Raw genomic sequence first — 15,812 nt, forward strand, 5'->3', positions numbered from 1 at the left:
TCCTACAAAAGCTATGATAATGATTTGTGCATTGTGAAAACCCCAATTTGGATAAAATTGATAAAGATTGTAGATTTTTTTTTTGTTGTAGGATTAACTTGTAAACTTTTCTAGGTCAAATGAGACAACATGAATAATTAGATGTAATATGAATGATAGTGACGAGACAATGAAAAATAAATGACAAGACAAAGATGACATTTATGAATGACAAAGGTGCATGATATAATGCTCAATGCCATGGGGGACTTATAAAATGCAATATGAATGATGACCTAAGCCTAAGAATGATGGTCTATTTTTTTCAAAAGAAAATTTTTTTTCCAATTTGTAACGCCGTAAAATTTTAACCCTAAAATTTTAGAGATTTTTTTTTAAACAGCGAAAATAATATTTTTCTTTGGTTAAACATTCTGAACGGGTCACAGTAGAATCAATCATCGTAACTGAATTAAAACATGAATAACATTAAGATTTAATTTAGTCTTAATAATTTAAAATATATATCAAAGTATTTTGATAACAATAATTATTTTTTCAAAACTATCATCGAGAAAAGAAAAGACTGGCTTTCGATGTTGCCCAAGCATTTCACATCTGCTTCACAGTTGCATATCATAATTTACCTGAAACCCCATAAAATGGGTTAAACTTGTGAAAGTCTGATAAGAAATAACATACTTATAATAATATATGATCTTATAATATATTTAAATACAACCTCACACATCAATCATACAACACATATCTTAGCAAACAATAAACATAAAATCATGTTTAATAATAAAATAGCAAGTCAACTTAATATACATTCATTCATGCTAAGATTTGTAATAATGCAACAAATTATGCATATGCATGAACATTTACAAAAATGCATGAACATATACAATATGCATAAACTTACCATTTCAATGATGCGAGTTCTTCATGCATGAGTAAGTTCTTTTCTTTAATTATCATTTTCTTACTTATATGATGTATGCAATGTTTTATCTACATGCATTTCATATTTTTGTTTTTATTTACCAAACTAGGAGAGTCTGTGAGTACAACACATACTCTCGTAGTTTGGAGGTATGTCCTAGGTTTGTATATTCAAGCAATTGTATCTTATTAACTTGCGTGACACCCTAACTTGTATTATCTTCAAAGAAGAGAAAGAATAATTTAGAGAGAGTTCTCAACCTTTCGTAACCTGATATATTAGTTTTTCCTCATAAGTCTTACCTACCACATTGTGAAAAAGTCATGGTAGTTCCTCCTGTCACAAACTCTGTGGATAAAGGACAAAGCAATATTTTATGCTAAAACAATGTCCCCATAAAGCCACTAAGTACCATGCTTACTCTCTCAATAAGCCATAAGAGAAATAATTTTACTTTGATTTCTTAATTAACTCTCTTGTTAATTGTGTCAATGCAAACATGTAACTATATTTTTGGTTCATATGCAATAATATTCATGGCACTCAATTTATTTATTTTTAGTAGTCTCTACCATAAAATTTTACAAGTAATGCAAGCACTACACATTTACACAATCAAGGTAAACTAATCATTCATACTTATACATGCAGAGTTCAAATATGACATTTATTCATAATTCACTTTATGTATGCACTTATGCATTTTTAAATCATGCTATCATACAAGCATATCATGCATCAATTCATGCATACATTCAATCTCTAGCATATCAATTGCAATTTCATACAATTACACATGCCATAAGTACATTCATACATTGTCAATTTCATGCCTCATTAGGTTTACTGTATAATCAAATTACCTGCATCAAATATCATAATTTATGCTTCATGTATTGCTTAATATAAATTGTCAACTGAAAAAGACTTAGACATATGAACAAACAAGTAGGGTAAATTTGGACCTCTGTTTTCCTGTTTTTGTAAAATCAACTAGAAATCATAAAAAACATATTCAACTTTCATCTTTTTACTAAGTATGCCTTAATATGTTGAAAAACAACCCAAGAAATAGATCACTAAAATCAGTTATACAAAAATTATAAAAATTCTGTTACCGCATAATGTTTTAGAAAAATAATAGGCTAGTTTCTGTAATCTGCTAAAAATTTTCTAACTTGAAGATTTTTCATGGATTTACTGGTAACTTTTTTTGTAAAATCTTTTTTATAGTATCTTCTACTATATATTGGATCAATAAAAAAATTTTCATGATTGTATCTGATCTATTTTTAATAGGTTTTTAGGACTTTCAAAATAACTGGTTAGAACAACTCCGTAACCAAAGCCAAAAAATTATACTATGTTACAACGAGTGTTTCTCCCTCAAAACTTATCCAAATCAAACAAAATAATATGCCAAAATCAAGCTCCTAAATGTATAGAGCATCACAATATTTTTATTTATTTATTTTTTGATCTGTAGTCTATAATAAACAAAATTATTTTAAAAACTGGTCGGGTCACAAACGGAAACAACAATCCATGGTTATCAGAACTCTTGATGAAATCATAAATTGTAGGCTAAACGTGATATTAGAACATGATTCATCACCATAGATGATGTTCTATCATGAATACATTAAATACACATCAATAATTAGCTATTTTTCATGCTGATCAACCATTAAAATTATAAATCTCATTGGTAAAGCATAAAATAATATGAATCTAATCTTTAATTCATATTTAATACTATGAATAAACTAAATCATGACATTTTAGATTATTGCATATATGATAACATCAATATTTTCTTTTCTAACATGATATAATCTATTAACATGCTCACAACAATCTAAATCAAATAAGAAAACCATTTTACAAAAATTGATTTTGGTTTTTTTGAAACTAGTTTTCTTTAAAAATATTTTCTCAAAACTGATTCACCAAAACGCTGTTTTAGGCTTTTTGAAAATCTTTTTCATGTAGATCCAATAGCCATGAAAAATGTAGTTGCAGGTCTCTAATGAAGGTCTGAATTCCCTCAAAGGTTGAGAGGAAGAAGAAAGAAGAGACGCACATCAACTAAAAGAAGCAGCTTAAATAGCTTCGTAGGGAGGGTGTCCCCTCCTATTGGGCTTCCCTGCTCCTTTTAGAGTTTATACTCTATCTCTAACAACCTTAGGTGTGCCCCATTAGGGAGCGTCCCACCTAGAAGACTCTATTTATGAGTCTTCAAACTCTATACAAACTCCTATTCTAAAAGACTTAAAACTATGTCTTCTTAAGAGTTTTATCTAAACCAAAATATTAAACTTTTTAATTAGATGTGGGGTCCACTAAGGTGGGCATCCCATCCTCTCTAGAACCCCTAGGATTTAACTAGAGTTCTTCTTTTATGAGGACTCTAGAAGGTAGGGTGGCCCCACCTAGGTGGCACCCTTCTGGGGTCCAATCTATGTAACCCAGATCCAAAATTTTTGGACCGAATCTAATCCAAGTTGGATTGGATATAGGTACCAAACATAAATTTTAGATCCAACAGTCAAATTAAAGATTCATATTCATAAATGAAGTTCAAATCAATATTGGATTCAAATACTAAGGATTGGATTCGAATATGACTCATCCATGATCCATAAAAGACATTGGTCACCCCTGAACCCCTGTGGGCCACCATGTAGGCTCATGGCACCCCATTGGGTTAGGCATGACACTCTAGGTCTCATAAAGGACCTCGTTTGAGTCCAAATCATAACCTGGTCAATTTAAAACAACCAAATTGTGAACCTTATCTAAGTTGGAAAAAAACAAAATAGAGGTCGGTCAATTTTAAAAATTATATTTTTTGAATCAACCCATAGCTGAAATCACCAAATCTGATAACCAAAATCACCAAATCTGATTTCCTACGAGATCTACGACTCATAATGGACCTAACTAGAGTCCTTGTTCAACTTAAATTCTTAAATTTTGCCTGAATTTAACCAAATTTTAACCTTAATTTTGCTTGAATTTAAAAGTTAAAATAAAAAAATGCTAAAAATACTGAGAACAAATTTTGAAAATAAATATTTTTATTTGACTAACAAATTGGACATGCATTATTGAACTTGAAATAATGAATATAAATGGTGATGACAATGATAAGGGATGAACTTGTGAATTTTATTTTCATTATAGGTATCACGAGGCTAAAAAAAGGGTACCAAAGAAAGTTGGATATGACATTTTTTAATATGAAGCTCAAAGAAAAGCAAGTGGGTTAAGGAATCTTGGACATCTTGCTTAAGATCTTCGATTGCAGAGGAAGCATTGAGATTGTTAAAACTTTCTCACAGTTTTCTTTTTTTTCAATAATGTTTTTTTCTTGATGCTCCTCCTCATAAAATAAAAAAAAGCCCCTAGGATAAAGACTGAATAAGTAGTTTGTGCTTTGTACAATGATATGACCAACTTAGTTATTTTTAAGAATGTTGAAAACAAGACTTAGGAGAAAAATGTCATAAGATAAATAAGTGCAAATGACCAACCAAAGGAAGGGATGAGAAGCAAAGACAAAAAAGAAGGTAGCCTTGACATCTTTTAGCTTAAAGAGTTTTTCGTCTAAGTGGATCATCATGGTCTTAAACCATAGAATATGAGTTTGTGTATGCCCCTATGTGATTCTTCATTTGTTATTTTTAGGATTCATAGAGAGATGTATCCTTCTATTTCACTATAAGCTCAATTATCTTATGTTATCTTCTCACAAAAGGCTTGATCTTCAAGTTTTCTCTTCACAATAATAAAAAAAATTACCATTGCTAATGATGCAAAGAGTGAAATGAAGTGCATGTGAACTTCTCATAAATGCAATGACTTTTTTAGCAAAATCCATTCAAATGACAAAAAAAATTATAGCAAAAAGTGCAAATCTTTTTGAAAATTTTCAAAATTTTTTGGATTTTTAAAATTTTTATTTTTGGATTTTTTAATTTAATTTTTTTTTATTTAACCATTTTTGTTTTTTTTTTAAAATTTTTTTTTCAATAACTATTTACAAAAGTTGATCAAACAACTTATTCATATTCCCAAAAGATTTAGGAATAATGAATGCATGACTTCAGACTACAAGAGTTTGAAAGAAAACCTGATCAAGATGGTGCAGTTTTGCCTCTAGTGGCTCTCTGATCTAATGTAGAGAGCAGAGTGTGCTTTGGATCTACACCATCAGTTGAATGCAGGTATTACAATAATAAGTCCATGACATTTTTCTCTTGACTCATATTTTGATTTTGTCATCTTTCTTTCCAACATCGATCTTTTAAAAGTTTGAGACTTAGACTTTTGCTTTGATGTTGCTTTAAAAGAGGTTCTGTAAAATGATAGATGATGTTGATCTTCTATATTATTGAAAATATTTATTGAACTTTTGGCTCTCTTGACACAACATAGATTTACTCTGTATAGTGCAAATTGCAGGTGACTCCACCATTTTCAACATCAAAAGAAGATGTTTGAGCTGAATATATAAGGATCTTCGTTAACTCATGGATATTGCTCAAGGTCCAAGCTGAGATCACAAGATTGATGACTAACATGAGCATTCGAATTACAAGGTTGCATATTCTTTTGAAAAAATTTAAGTTGTTTTGAGGAGTCTCAGTAGCACAATTTTCTTCTTCCAAAGAGGCATGGGGAATTTTAACTTCCTAAAAAATCCTCGTGACATAATATGGACAATTTATCTGAGATTTGCATCTACCGAATTGGACAAGTCAAAATCTTTTGTTGCATCAACATACTCCAGGATTTTCTCATTAATAAGAATATCATAAACCTCTTCTTTTTTTTAAGGTGAAAGAATAAGTGGTTGATTCCAGCACAATATGCATTTCTTTTTTTGGAACCATGGCAGGATCATCATCTTCTGAAACCATGATAAGACTTTCACCTTTTGAAACAATGGCAAGATCCTCCTTATTATCCTTTATTATGATGACCTCAATGGATGACTCAGGCACAACTAATTTTTTTCCGGATTTGATGAGAAGCATACTCTTCTTTTTCCTTTACTTGATTTTATTTCATGTGGCAAGTTATATTTCTTAGTTATTCTTTGAGGTTTTGAGCCTGCTCCTCATATTCATTGGGTCAAGAATTTGTATCTTTGATTACTGACGTGACTGGTTCTGGGATCCACACTAACTAGACCCTTTAAAATGGTACCTGTTGAGCCTTACACTTCTGATTATGCTTGTATCTTCACAATTTTGCAACATTCTCTAAGAGTTTCTATTGAATTTCTTGTATTAGGATCTTTAAAGTTGCATTATAGTTTTTTGAGTCTTCAAAAATGGATCTTCCAAAAAATTGCTCTGCTACACCTTTTCCTTTACCTGTTTTTGTATATTGGATCTCTTCCTCCTTCTCATCATCTTCTTCTTCTAGTTCTGACATATTCAATTATTTTTTAACGAGTTTGTTGATGGATATCCTACAAGATAAAAGTGATCTCATATCTTGAAGCAGAATTTCAGCTAACAAAGCTCTTAACTCTTGAGTGCCTTTAGGTAGCTTCTTTGGATTCCTAAATGGATTTTGGGTCACATACTCAGGTCGGTTGGGGTTCTGGAAACCCTGATCTAAATCTTAAATTGGGTTCCTTGCCGGATCGGTGGGTTCCTTTTATGAAACCATGGTTTAGGATCTAGTACAAACAAGAGTCCAAACGAATCAAACACTCAAATCAAGATTTTGAAAATGGGTTTCCTTGTTCTCCTCAAATGCTCCACAGATCTATGAGATCTACTCTAAACAAGATCTGATAGGATGGACTTTTCTTCTTACCAAAGCTTTCGTGATATACCTGAACTATGGTTTCTAGTATTGCGAGGGGGTTCAGGGTCTACTTGGCCCACAAACGATATACTCAAGCGTAAGGCTTCTGGTACTAGTGGGGGGATTCAAGGATCCAAAATGATAGGACATGATGGGTGGTTTTGAAAATCCGATCAATAAAATGGAGGCTCTACAACCAAAGTCCTAAGAATTGAGGATAAAAGGTAGAGAGCATAGACAAAACATGCATTGTTTTTCAATCAAAGTATTTTCTAACTTGTTAAGAGTTTGACGTTTTCCTAGAAAAATCTAAATGACATGCAATTCTTCAGCAAGGTTTTCTATGTTATTTTCCTGAATTGAAATAGGAAAATTAAACACACAAGCTACCTAGTGTTTTTACCTAAGAAAATGGAAAGGAAATACACAAGAAAGCACTATGGCTTTGTATCCAAAATGGTTTTTCATGCAAGAAAACAAAAATGGATCAATTATTGAATCTGGATATGAATCTTATCTAAAAGTTACAGGCAAGTCCAATCACTATAAACAACCTATAAGATAAGGATTCAAACATGAGTTTTAGGAATCGGGGCTCCGAGACCCAAAAAAATGAAATATGATATGAAAAGACTTAAATATGATTCTCAGCTTATCAATGAGACCACAAATGCGAGTTTTAGTTACTTGATCGCTAAGATGTAGATAAAAGAACATGTATTTCTTGAGAAAAACATTCATTGAAATGATTGTTTCTTACTCTTCACACTTATTTTTAAAGGCAATAAAATGAAATTTGAAAATAGGTCAAACATGTGAAACATAGCCATGTTTGTATTCTTTCCAACGAAACTCAAAATGCAAAAAATAGAGCTATGAGTGCAAAAATATGGCTCCATCACTATGATAGTGCCAAAAAATAGAAAACATAAAGTAAAGTAGGATTTGGATTCGAGGTGGATCCAAATATAAAAAAAACACACCAAAAAATGGGTACTAACCTCGCAATGCTAGAATTTTGGCAACTTCGATCTTCATAAAACATGAACGGTCCCATCGTGATTGCTATTTTGTGGATCCTAAATTTTTAAAAGCTAAATTAGAGGTTTTCCACTAAAAAATATTTAAGAAAATAGATCCAAGATCCACATCCGAATTTGAGAAGATTATATGGAAATCATTCTTCAAGACCTTGCACATTTCCTTCTATGTTGATCAGGGATCAACCAGATCAAGAATTAAAGGTTGTTGTTACTAGAGTTGAGTTGCAAATATGGGCATACCTCGAACATGAATTCCTAGAAAAAATGAGTTTGGTGGTCAAAACCACAAAAACTCAAGAAAAAAATGAAACACAAACAATACAATATTTGTCAAAAAATCCAAAATTAATAAAATAAATAAAATAAATAAAATAAATAAAATAAATAAAATAAATAAAATAAATAAAATAAAGTATAATCAAATTCACCTCGAGCTTAGGTAGCACATTCTACATTTGAGGAGCGTGGAAGCACATGTGACACTTCAGCTTGGTGCAATCTCGATATGGATGTGAGTTGGGGAACATGGGAAGTAGACTAGGTCCAATGTGGGCTAGGTGTAAGACCAATGAATTTTTGATAATTTATTAAGGAAATAAAGATGAATTTTAGGAAATAATGACTTGAATTTAGTTGGTATTAATGCTAAATTTAATGATTGAATTATATATTAAGTTAAATCTTTATTGAAACTGAATTTATAATTTAATTTGAAATTGAATATAATATTTGTGATTTTTTTTTTATAATTATTAAACAATTAAAATATATATTTTTATGTCACAATTATGAGATTTATATATTCACCTTATGGTTTAATGCGAATGTCAAATTGAAATTTAATTACACATTAACTTGAATTATATGTGAATTTGAATTTGGACTGAATTTGAATTTAAGCTTCATTATATGTGAATTTATATTTATAATTTGAATTTAATCTGGATTTAATTATATATAAAATATGTCTTGAATTTAGTTCATATTTAATCTCAATTTCATGTTGAATTTAATCGCATATTCATGTTGAATTTAAAGATGAATTTCTATCTAAGTTGAATTTAAAGTGAAAAGGAAATTCAATTTTAATTTGAATGTTTGATTTAATTATAATTTGAATTCCCAGGTGAAATTTGGTTCAAATTTAATTTGGATTGGGAATTGGATCTAACTTAGTAAATTAGACCCAGTCTAAGGAGGGTGGGACATCCCCACCTACCTTCTATATTGCATGAATTAATTAAAAAAATTAATTTGTTAGGGTCCCTAATTAGCTAAGAGGATTAAGGACTCCTAATTAGCTAAAAAACTATTTAAGCTAAGATTTTACGTACATAAGGAACCTACCTAATGCAAGCTTATGTTTGAGGTGAGATAAAAATCGCTCCCACACGTTCCTTTTTAGAAGGAGACCGACCTAAGGAAGGTATACAAAAAGGAATAAAATAATAAGAAGCTAAGTTTGACTTTTCCTCCCTCATGATTTGGATGAATCCTTAGCATGAAATAAAAATGTCAAGTAAGCAAATGGTAAGGTTTCTTGTTGACTTGGGTTACCACCTCTATAAAGAGGTGACCCTATCACACAACCCCCACTCTTTTGCTTTCTTTTTATTTTTTTCTCCCTTTTCCCTCTTGCCTTCTCTCTCTTCCTCCTCCTATCTTCATTTCTTACCATAAATGTTGGTTTCAAAAAAAAAAAGTTCTTGTGTTTTAATGTTAAAATTTTGAGGCATTACACTAGGACTAGTCTCAATCGACTAAGCAACGCCATGTAAGGATTTCGACAGAGTGATAGTGCTAGGAGGAAAAATCCAGATCTTTTCTATAAGGAAAGATCATCTATTTGTAGGTTTTTGAGTGGATCCATATATATTTTCTATGTATCTGAGATTCAAAGAGAGATCTACGGCTGAAAGTTAAAAAAATTCTAATTAAAGATTCAGATTTAATCTTGGGGAGGAGATTAGGGGATAAAATCTCAATTTAATAGGGTTTAATAAGTAAATTTAAGTGAGAAATGAGTTTTGGAAGGCCAAATCGCTCATTTAACACCCAAAACACATTATTTTCGTAACTGGCAGCCCTCAGAAATGGTTGTCAACAAAAAATGCTAACGACACTTCTTTGTATCGTTAAAGGTCCGCTAATGACACATAAAAAGTTATAATGACAATCCCAAAATCAAGAAGATTTAACAACAATTTTAACAATATAAAATTCAAGACAATGAGACTCTATGAACTACTGCTACAAAAATTTTAGACTCAATTCTATGCTAAAAACAAAGAGCAAATAAAACTATTTAAATCTATCTACGTGCAAATCAAACAAAGAGAAGGGGGAGAAGAGGTTTATCTATGGCTTACCTCTGATGGACGGGTTGAGAAGAAGAAGATGGACTTTCCATTTGTCACACACGCCTCCCCGATGAATAAAGATTGAAGATACCGATGATGAAAAGGTTTAGAAGAAGAGGAAGAAGAAAGGAAGATCAGAAAAGAAACCAGTAGGAAGAGAGGGGAAAGGGAGAGTGGCAGAGGATGGGGCATGAACTCTAGAGGGAAAATATGTGTGATCATGCTAAAAGGGGACAATTTATACTAAAAAAAATATTAGATTTTCATAAATTTTATGGAAGTCTGGATAGTTTTCAAAAATTCCAAAAGAGGTCGCCTCTAGAAAACGTGTTTTTCAAAAAGTAAAACTTTTAAACTAAGTAAATTTAATTAATTACTCCTAATCTAATTAAGCTACAAGTTAGAAAAAATCCTAAACTAAACAAAACACTAAAAAATGTAAGGTAAGCTTTGAAATATGCGCTTTTTCTGTATTTTCCATTTTAACGTGATTTCTCAAAACTAATGATAAAAATGAGTTTCTAATGTCATTTTTCTATAGATCATGCATAAAATAGTATAAATAAAATACAAAATACATGCATGATCAAGCTACATGTGTTCAAATGATAGCAATCTGAATGGAGGTGAGTGATCACAAATCTCCATATTCCTATGGTGTAATACTCTTATAGGAACCGACCGATGCAATGACTAGGTATATGTGTGGTATGTACTCAATATAGTGTGTCTCCAAAGTTCTTACACACAGAGCTCTGTCGTAGGTTACCTACGATAGCCTTCTTTGGAGGCCCTTGCACCTATATTACTATTTTTAGGAGTCGATTATCCCACCAACAAAACAACTATCGGAGATGATTTCTTTTCTAGCATTATCATCACCAATGCTCCAATAACGTATCAGGGAATAGGTATAGGCCTAGCTAGGCTAGCAGCTAAACTAACCCACATCACATTGTTGACACTCTGAGGACAACAACCAAGATTCTCGCAGTATCGTGCTTGCGAAGAAGGACATCCCTATGACCAATGAGGAAGCACCATTGTGCATAGCAGAAGAGCCGAGCTCTCTATCAAGTGAGTGTATCCTTGAATACGGCCGAGATATGACCCTGAACCATAAGAGCCCTATAGAGGGTCGTGTAGATCCTGAGGCACAGGTTGAGCCTCTCCTTGTTCGTGCTAATCAACAACCCAATGAAACAAGCAAGGATAAAATATAACTCACACCAGCAGTTAACAACGCAGTACAGTTGGTGAACAACAAAATCAACCAGGTGGAAAAGTTCTCACCTGAGGTAACATACCAGTAAGGTCACCATGAAGGATGAGATTGTTGCCAATTGATTATTGTCATTCTGCTGCAGTCGCGACAACCTGATAGTTTCCTGAAAATGCAACACTATTGTTGTTATAAGCTTAACTACATGCTCGTCACCAGTGCATGCACTCACAGGCCATGCCCCCAACTTCTTCACCAAGACTCAGTTTGGAATGGGAGTTCAACAATGGATAGAAAGTCGCGATCGAGAAATCGTGAAATTATCTCAATGCATGGGGATGACCAAAACATTGTATTTGATCCTGAAAATGCGATAATTCAGATGGTCGTGGTCTCCACTTTGAGAGCAAAGTGGTGCAAAGCGTGGTGGTCTGTTATGACCCAAAATTTAGAAATGATCTATATCAATGTCTAAGATCCATACGCGGCCTCCGGAGCCCCAGAAGGGTTGACCAGCAATGTGTGGGTCATAGAGTAATGATGTGGTAACTGATATGACTTTTCTAATTAAGGAAATGCTTAGTCAAGAAGAGAAACCAGACACATGAAATCACCATAAGGTAAGCCAATTAGTAGAGGTACCCCACATGAGGGGGCGTAAATCCATAAGAGTTCTAGGAGACGTTCCTTCTAAAAGTTTATTAATTATTATTTAATTAAAGAGACTTTAAACAATTTGATTAATTACTGTAGTGTTCTTAGATAGGTAGGAATCCAACTTAGATGAGTTATTGACTTTTCTAATTAGAGGTTGTACTAGATAATTAGGACTTAACCCTAGCTCTCTTTATATAAAAAGGTTTAGGTGAGCTTATTTCATTATTGAAGAGTATATTGAAGTTCTCTTATTTCTCTCTCTAACACCTTTCTCTCTCCTCTCTTTCTTGTTTCTCTCTACTCTCTCTTTTGTCTCTCATGATACATCTGGTCCTACTTGGTTATTAGCATATCAGGTTTGCAAGGGTTGGATGCCCAGCCCTCTTACGCTTACCAGGTCAAAACTGCTCTTACTTGATTTAATTGTTTAACCATATTTTTTCTGTACCTCTCAAACTGCTGAGATATACCTCGTCATAGATCCTTGGGTTGCGGGTAGCTACTGCAAGAGAGTTGAAGTTAGAATAACCTTAAAAAGGGTAAAAAATACTGAATTTTGATACATGAAAATATCTTGGTGCAAAATTGGGTGTCTATGCTAACACATCTACATGTACCAAGTATTGCAAAATAAGTGTTTTTTAAGAAAGTAAAAAAATGTATTATATGAAAGGCAGAAGTTACGATGGGAAATGCCGAGTTTACACAGTAGTTTTCATATTTCTAGCTCTCGTATTCTAACCAATTCAATAATAGAAGTAAAACATTATTAATTGAAAAAAAGGAGTGTCAAATGTGGCAGTTAGAATCTGACCATTCAGTAGCAGACGAGAGCACCTCTTAAAATGACCACTAAAAGATAATTATACAAGAAACTGTAGACCCAAAATGCCTTAAAGCACACGCCTCTTGAGACATCATTAAACTATATTTTATGGAGTTCATCTTATTTTTTTTAATGGTACGCCGTTAAGGTCTGATGAAATTCATCAACAGCTTTGCTCATTGATATCAATTTCAAAGGTTCATTGCTTTTAGGTACTCAGTTGGAGACCATAACAAGAGCAGTTTTTGTTTCATAGCAGATGCTATCGTGTGTCATATATATTATAAAATGTTTCTGCACCAACTACCGTTGATCTAACTGTAAAAAAGAAATATGAAGGCCCACCAGATGTAATTTTCATGATCCATTTGCTACCAAACATGTTTCCAACTGAATAGATTGTGAAAAAATATTATATCCTCTTAGGAGATTGTGAAAAAATAGTCCAAATTGCATTAATTTTATACCTTAATAAAAGTAGATAATGACATCTAACGCATGATGTCCAATTATTATGTCATGAAGCAGTTAATAAAAATGAGTTCATCTACTGAACCAACTTTGCTTCGTTTTCAATAGTAACAGTCACATTGTGTCTATCGTACACCGTATTGTTGCTATTTCTTGTTTTAGATACAAGAGTAGCTGATTTCTCTTGGAAAATGAGAGAGAGAGAGAGGGAGAGAGAGATCAGTTTCTTTATTCATCCTGCATGTGTAGACTGTCTTTGACTTGGGAGTTAAGAGTTATGTATATGGCTCATAATTGTTTTGATCACACATATAAATAGATATATATATTTGCTATTGGCTACCGTATGTACAATTTAGTTGGAAAATCATAGGTGTAAGCTATATCCACTGAATCTGACATCATATATATATATATATATATATATATATATATATTCAACATGTTATATTTGGTAGAGTTTGTATTTTGGAATTTCTTTTTCAATCTAAACACATGATTTTTTTGACTCGTGAAATTTTGATACATTGTGAGCCATTGATTTTTGAGGCCTTTGTAAAACCAACTTACATGTTGCAAAAACATGATCCAAAACCTGTCTTTTACTAAAGAAACTAAGTAGACCGCATCTATAAGATTAGATCTACAAGAAAATTTGAAATACAAAAAAGAAAAGCATTTTATACCAGATTGCATGTGTAAATGACTATAGCAAATATTTATCCCTTACGAATTTGTGTTAAGGAAATCGGCCTCTAAATTGGACGTAATTTAAAGCAAAGATGAACACATGCCACAAGAAGTCTCTTCCCATATGCCAAAGCATCAAGGCTTTTCTTATAGGAATTCTTGTTCATATATATATATATATATATATGTGAACACATCCTCAAGAATTTCTGTTTTGTTGCATCCAAAAGGACAAAATATCCCCTTCATCAGCACCATGGAAAGAAAGGTTGAAATTTCCCTCTCATGACTCGAGCGTAATATTGAAAAAAAAAATTTTCTGGGTCCCACCAAACACCACCCCCACATCATCCATATGCATGGTGTTTCAGGTGCACCTAAACCCAATTATGCATTGAAATCCATTATTAATTCGTGACATTGACCTCATTTATTAACAAAAAATATGCCTTTGAAGAACTTGCTTGCAGGTTCTGGTCCGAGTCACAGTTGACCAAACTAGCATAGTTTTCTGGTTGTCGAGACCTGAATGAGCCCATGTATTGCCAGTTTTGCGATCATGGTTAAGTTTGAGAGTGCGAAAACTGAACCCAGATGTAGCTCATCGAATCACCGCAGTATGACCTAGTGTGGACGTCTCCGGTTCGGATTGGTATGAAACTAGGTTCTTTGGCTAGTCACATTCAACGCAACCCAGATCGAGTCATGTAATCATCAAACATTATGACAGACCAGCAGTCCTAGCCAACACTGACTCAAAATGTTTCACACCCTCTCTTGTCTCAATTTTGTGATCTGAGAATCATGGATCAGAACCAGGTGGTTGTGTCTATTGCACGTCCAATCAAATTTCGGATCCTGATCCCAATTCTAAGCCCATAGAGCAGCCCATCATGTAAGTCATCTTTACAAATTTTTCATTTGGGAGAATATCCGTCATTAATCATTATGAAGTGAGATACTAAGTATGCTGGAAATCCCTTCTGTGTTAGGTTTATCGGATCTAATGATTGGAACAAATTGGTTGGATCCACGGCCAAAATGGGCAACTTATATTTCATTACCGGATACAGCGCCCCGCCTATATAGTGATAAAATATTGCTATTTTTCAAAAGTATCACAAAAAATACTATATTTTTTTACCCATTTTAAATGCTTAATAATTTGTTATATTTTGAGAAGATCATGATATCATCATTTAGTACATAAAATTTAGACATGGTGAGATTTATTGCCTTTTAAAACTTTTGTCACTATGATATGAAATGGTCACATTAATAAGGGTGTCAACGGGTTGGACCTGATTTGTACTGGGTGCTGGTACTGGGTCTGGACTCAGGTTCAATTGGACCCACCATAAGAAAAAGCATTCCTGAATCCTATAATGATCACATGAACCAGACCTAGTCCATACCCAGTAAAATAATTATTATTATTTTTCATTGAAAATTTCTGGATCTTAATCGGAATTCAGATCAAGTTCACCATCCGTATCTCACTCCATATATAAATCAGACCCTTTGTGTCTAACAGCGATTCTAATTGGACCTCCATCTTTATCACCAAACCCTGACCTTATAAGGTTTGATTCATGTTGAATCCAGGCCAATGAGGTGGCTGTGAGGGTGCAGAGATAAAGGCACTGTTGGTGCACAGGTATGTCCGTAGCTTTTATAGGTTGTGGGGGGAGGGTGTTGTGTGTTCTCCTCCGAAGACAAATTCGCATGTTCCAGTGTGTACGGAGGAATATCTTGGGATCCGCAGTAATTCATATGCCAATGTTACCCA

This window comes from Nuphar pumila, chromosome 12 (genome assembly GCF_984573655.1).
Source record: "Nuphar pumila chromosome 12, dmNupPumi1.hap1.1, whole genome shotgun sequence".
Classification (NCBI taxonomy): Eukaryota; Viridiplantae; Streptophyta; class Magnoliopsida; order Nymphaeales; family Nymphaeaceae; genus Nuphar; species Nuphar pumila.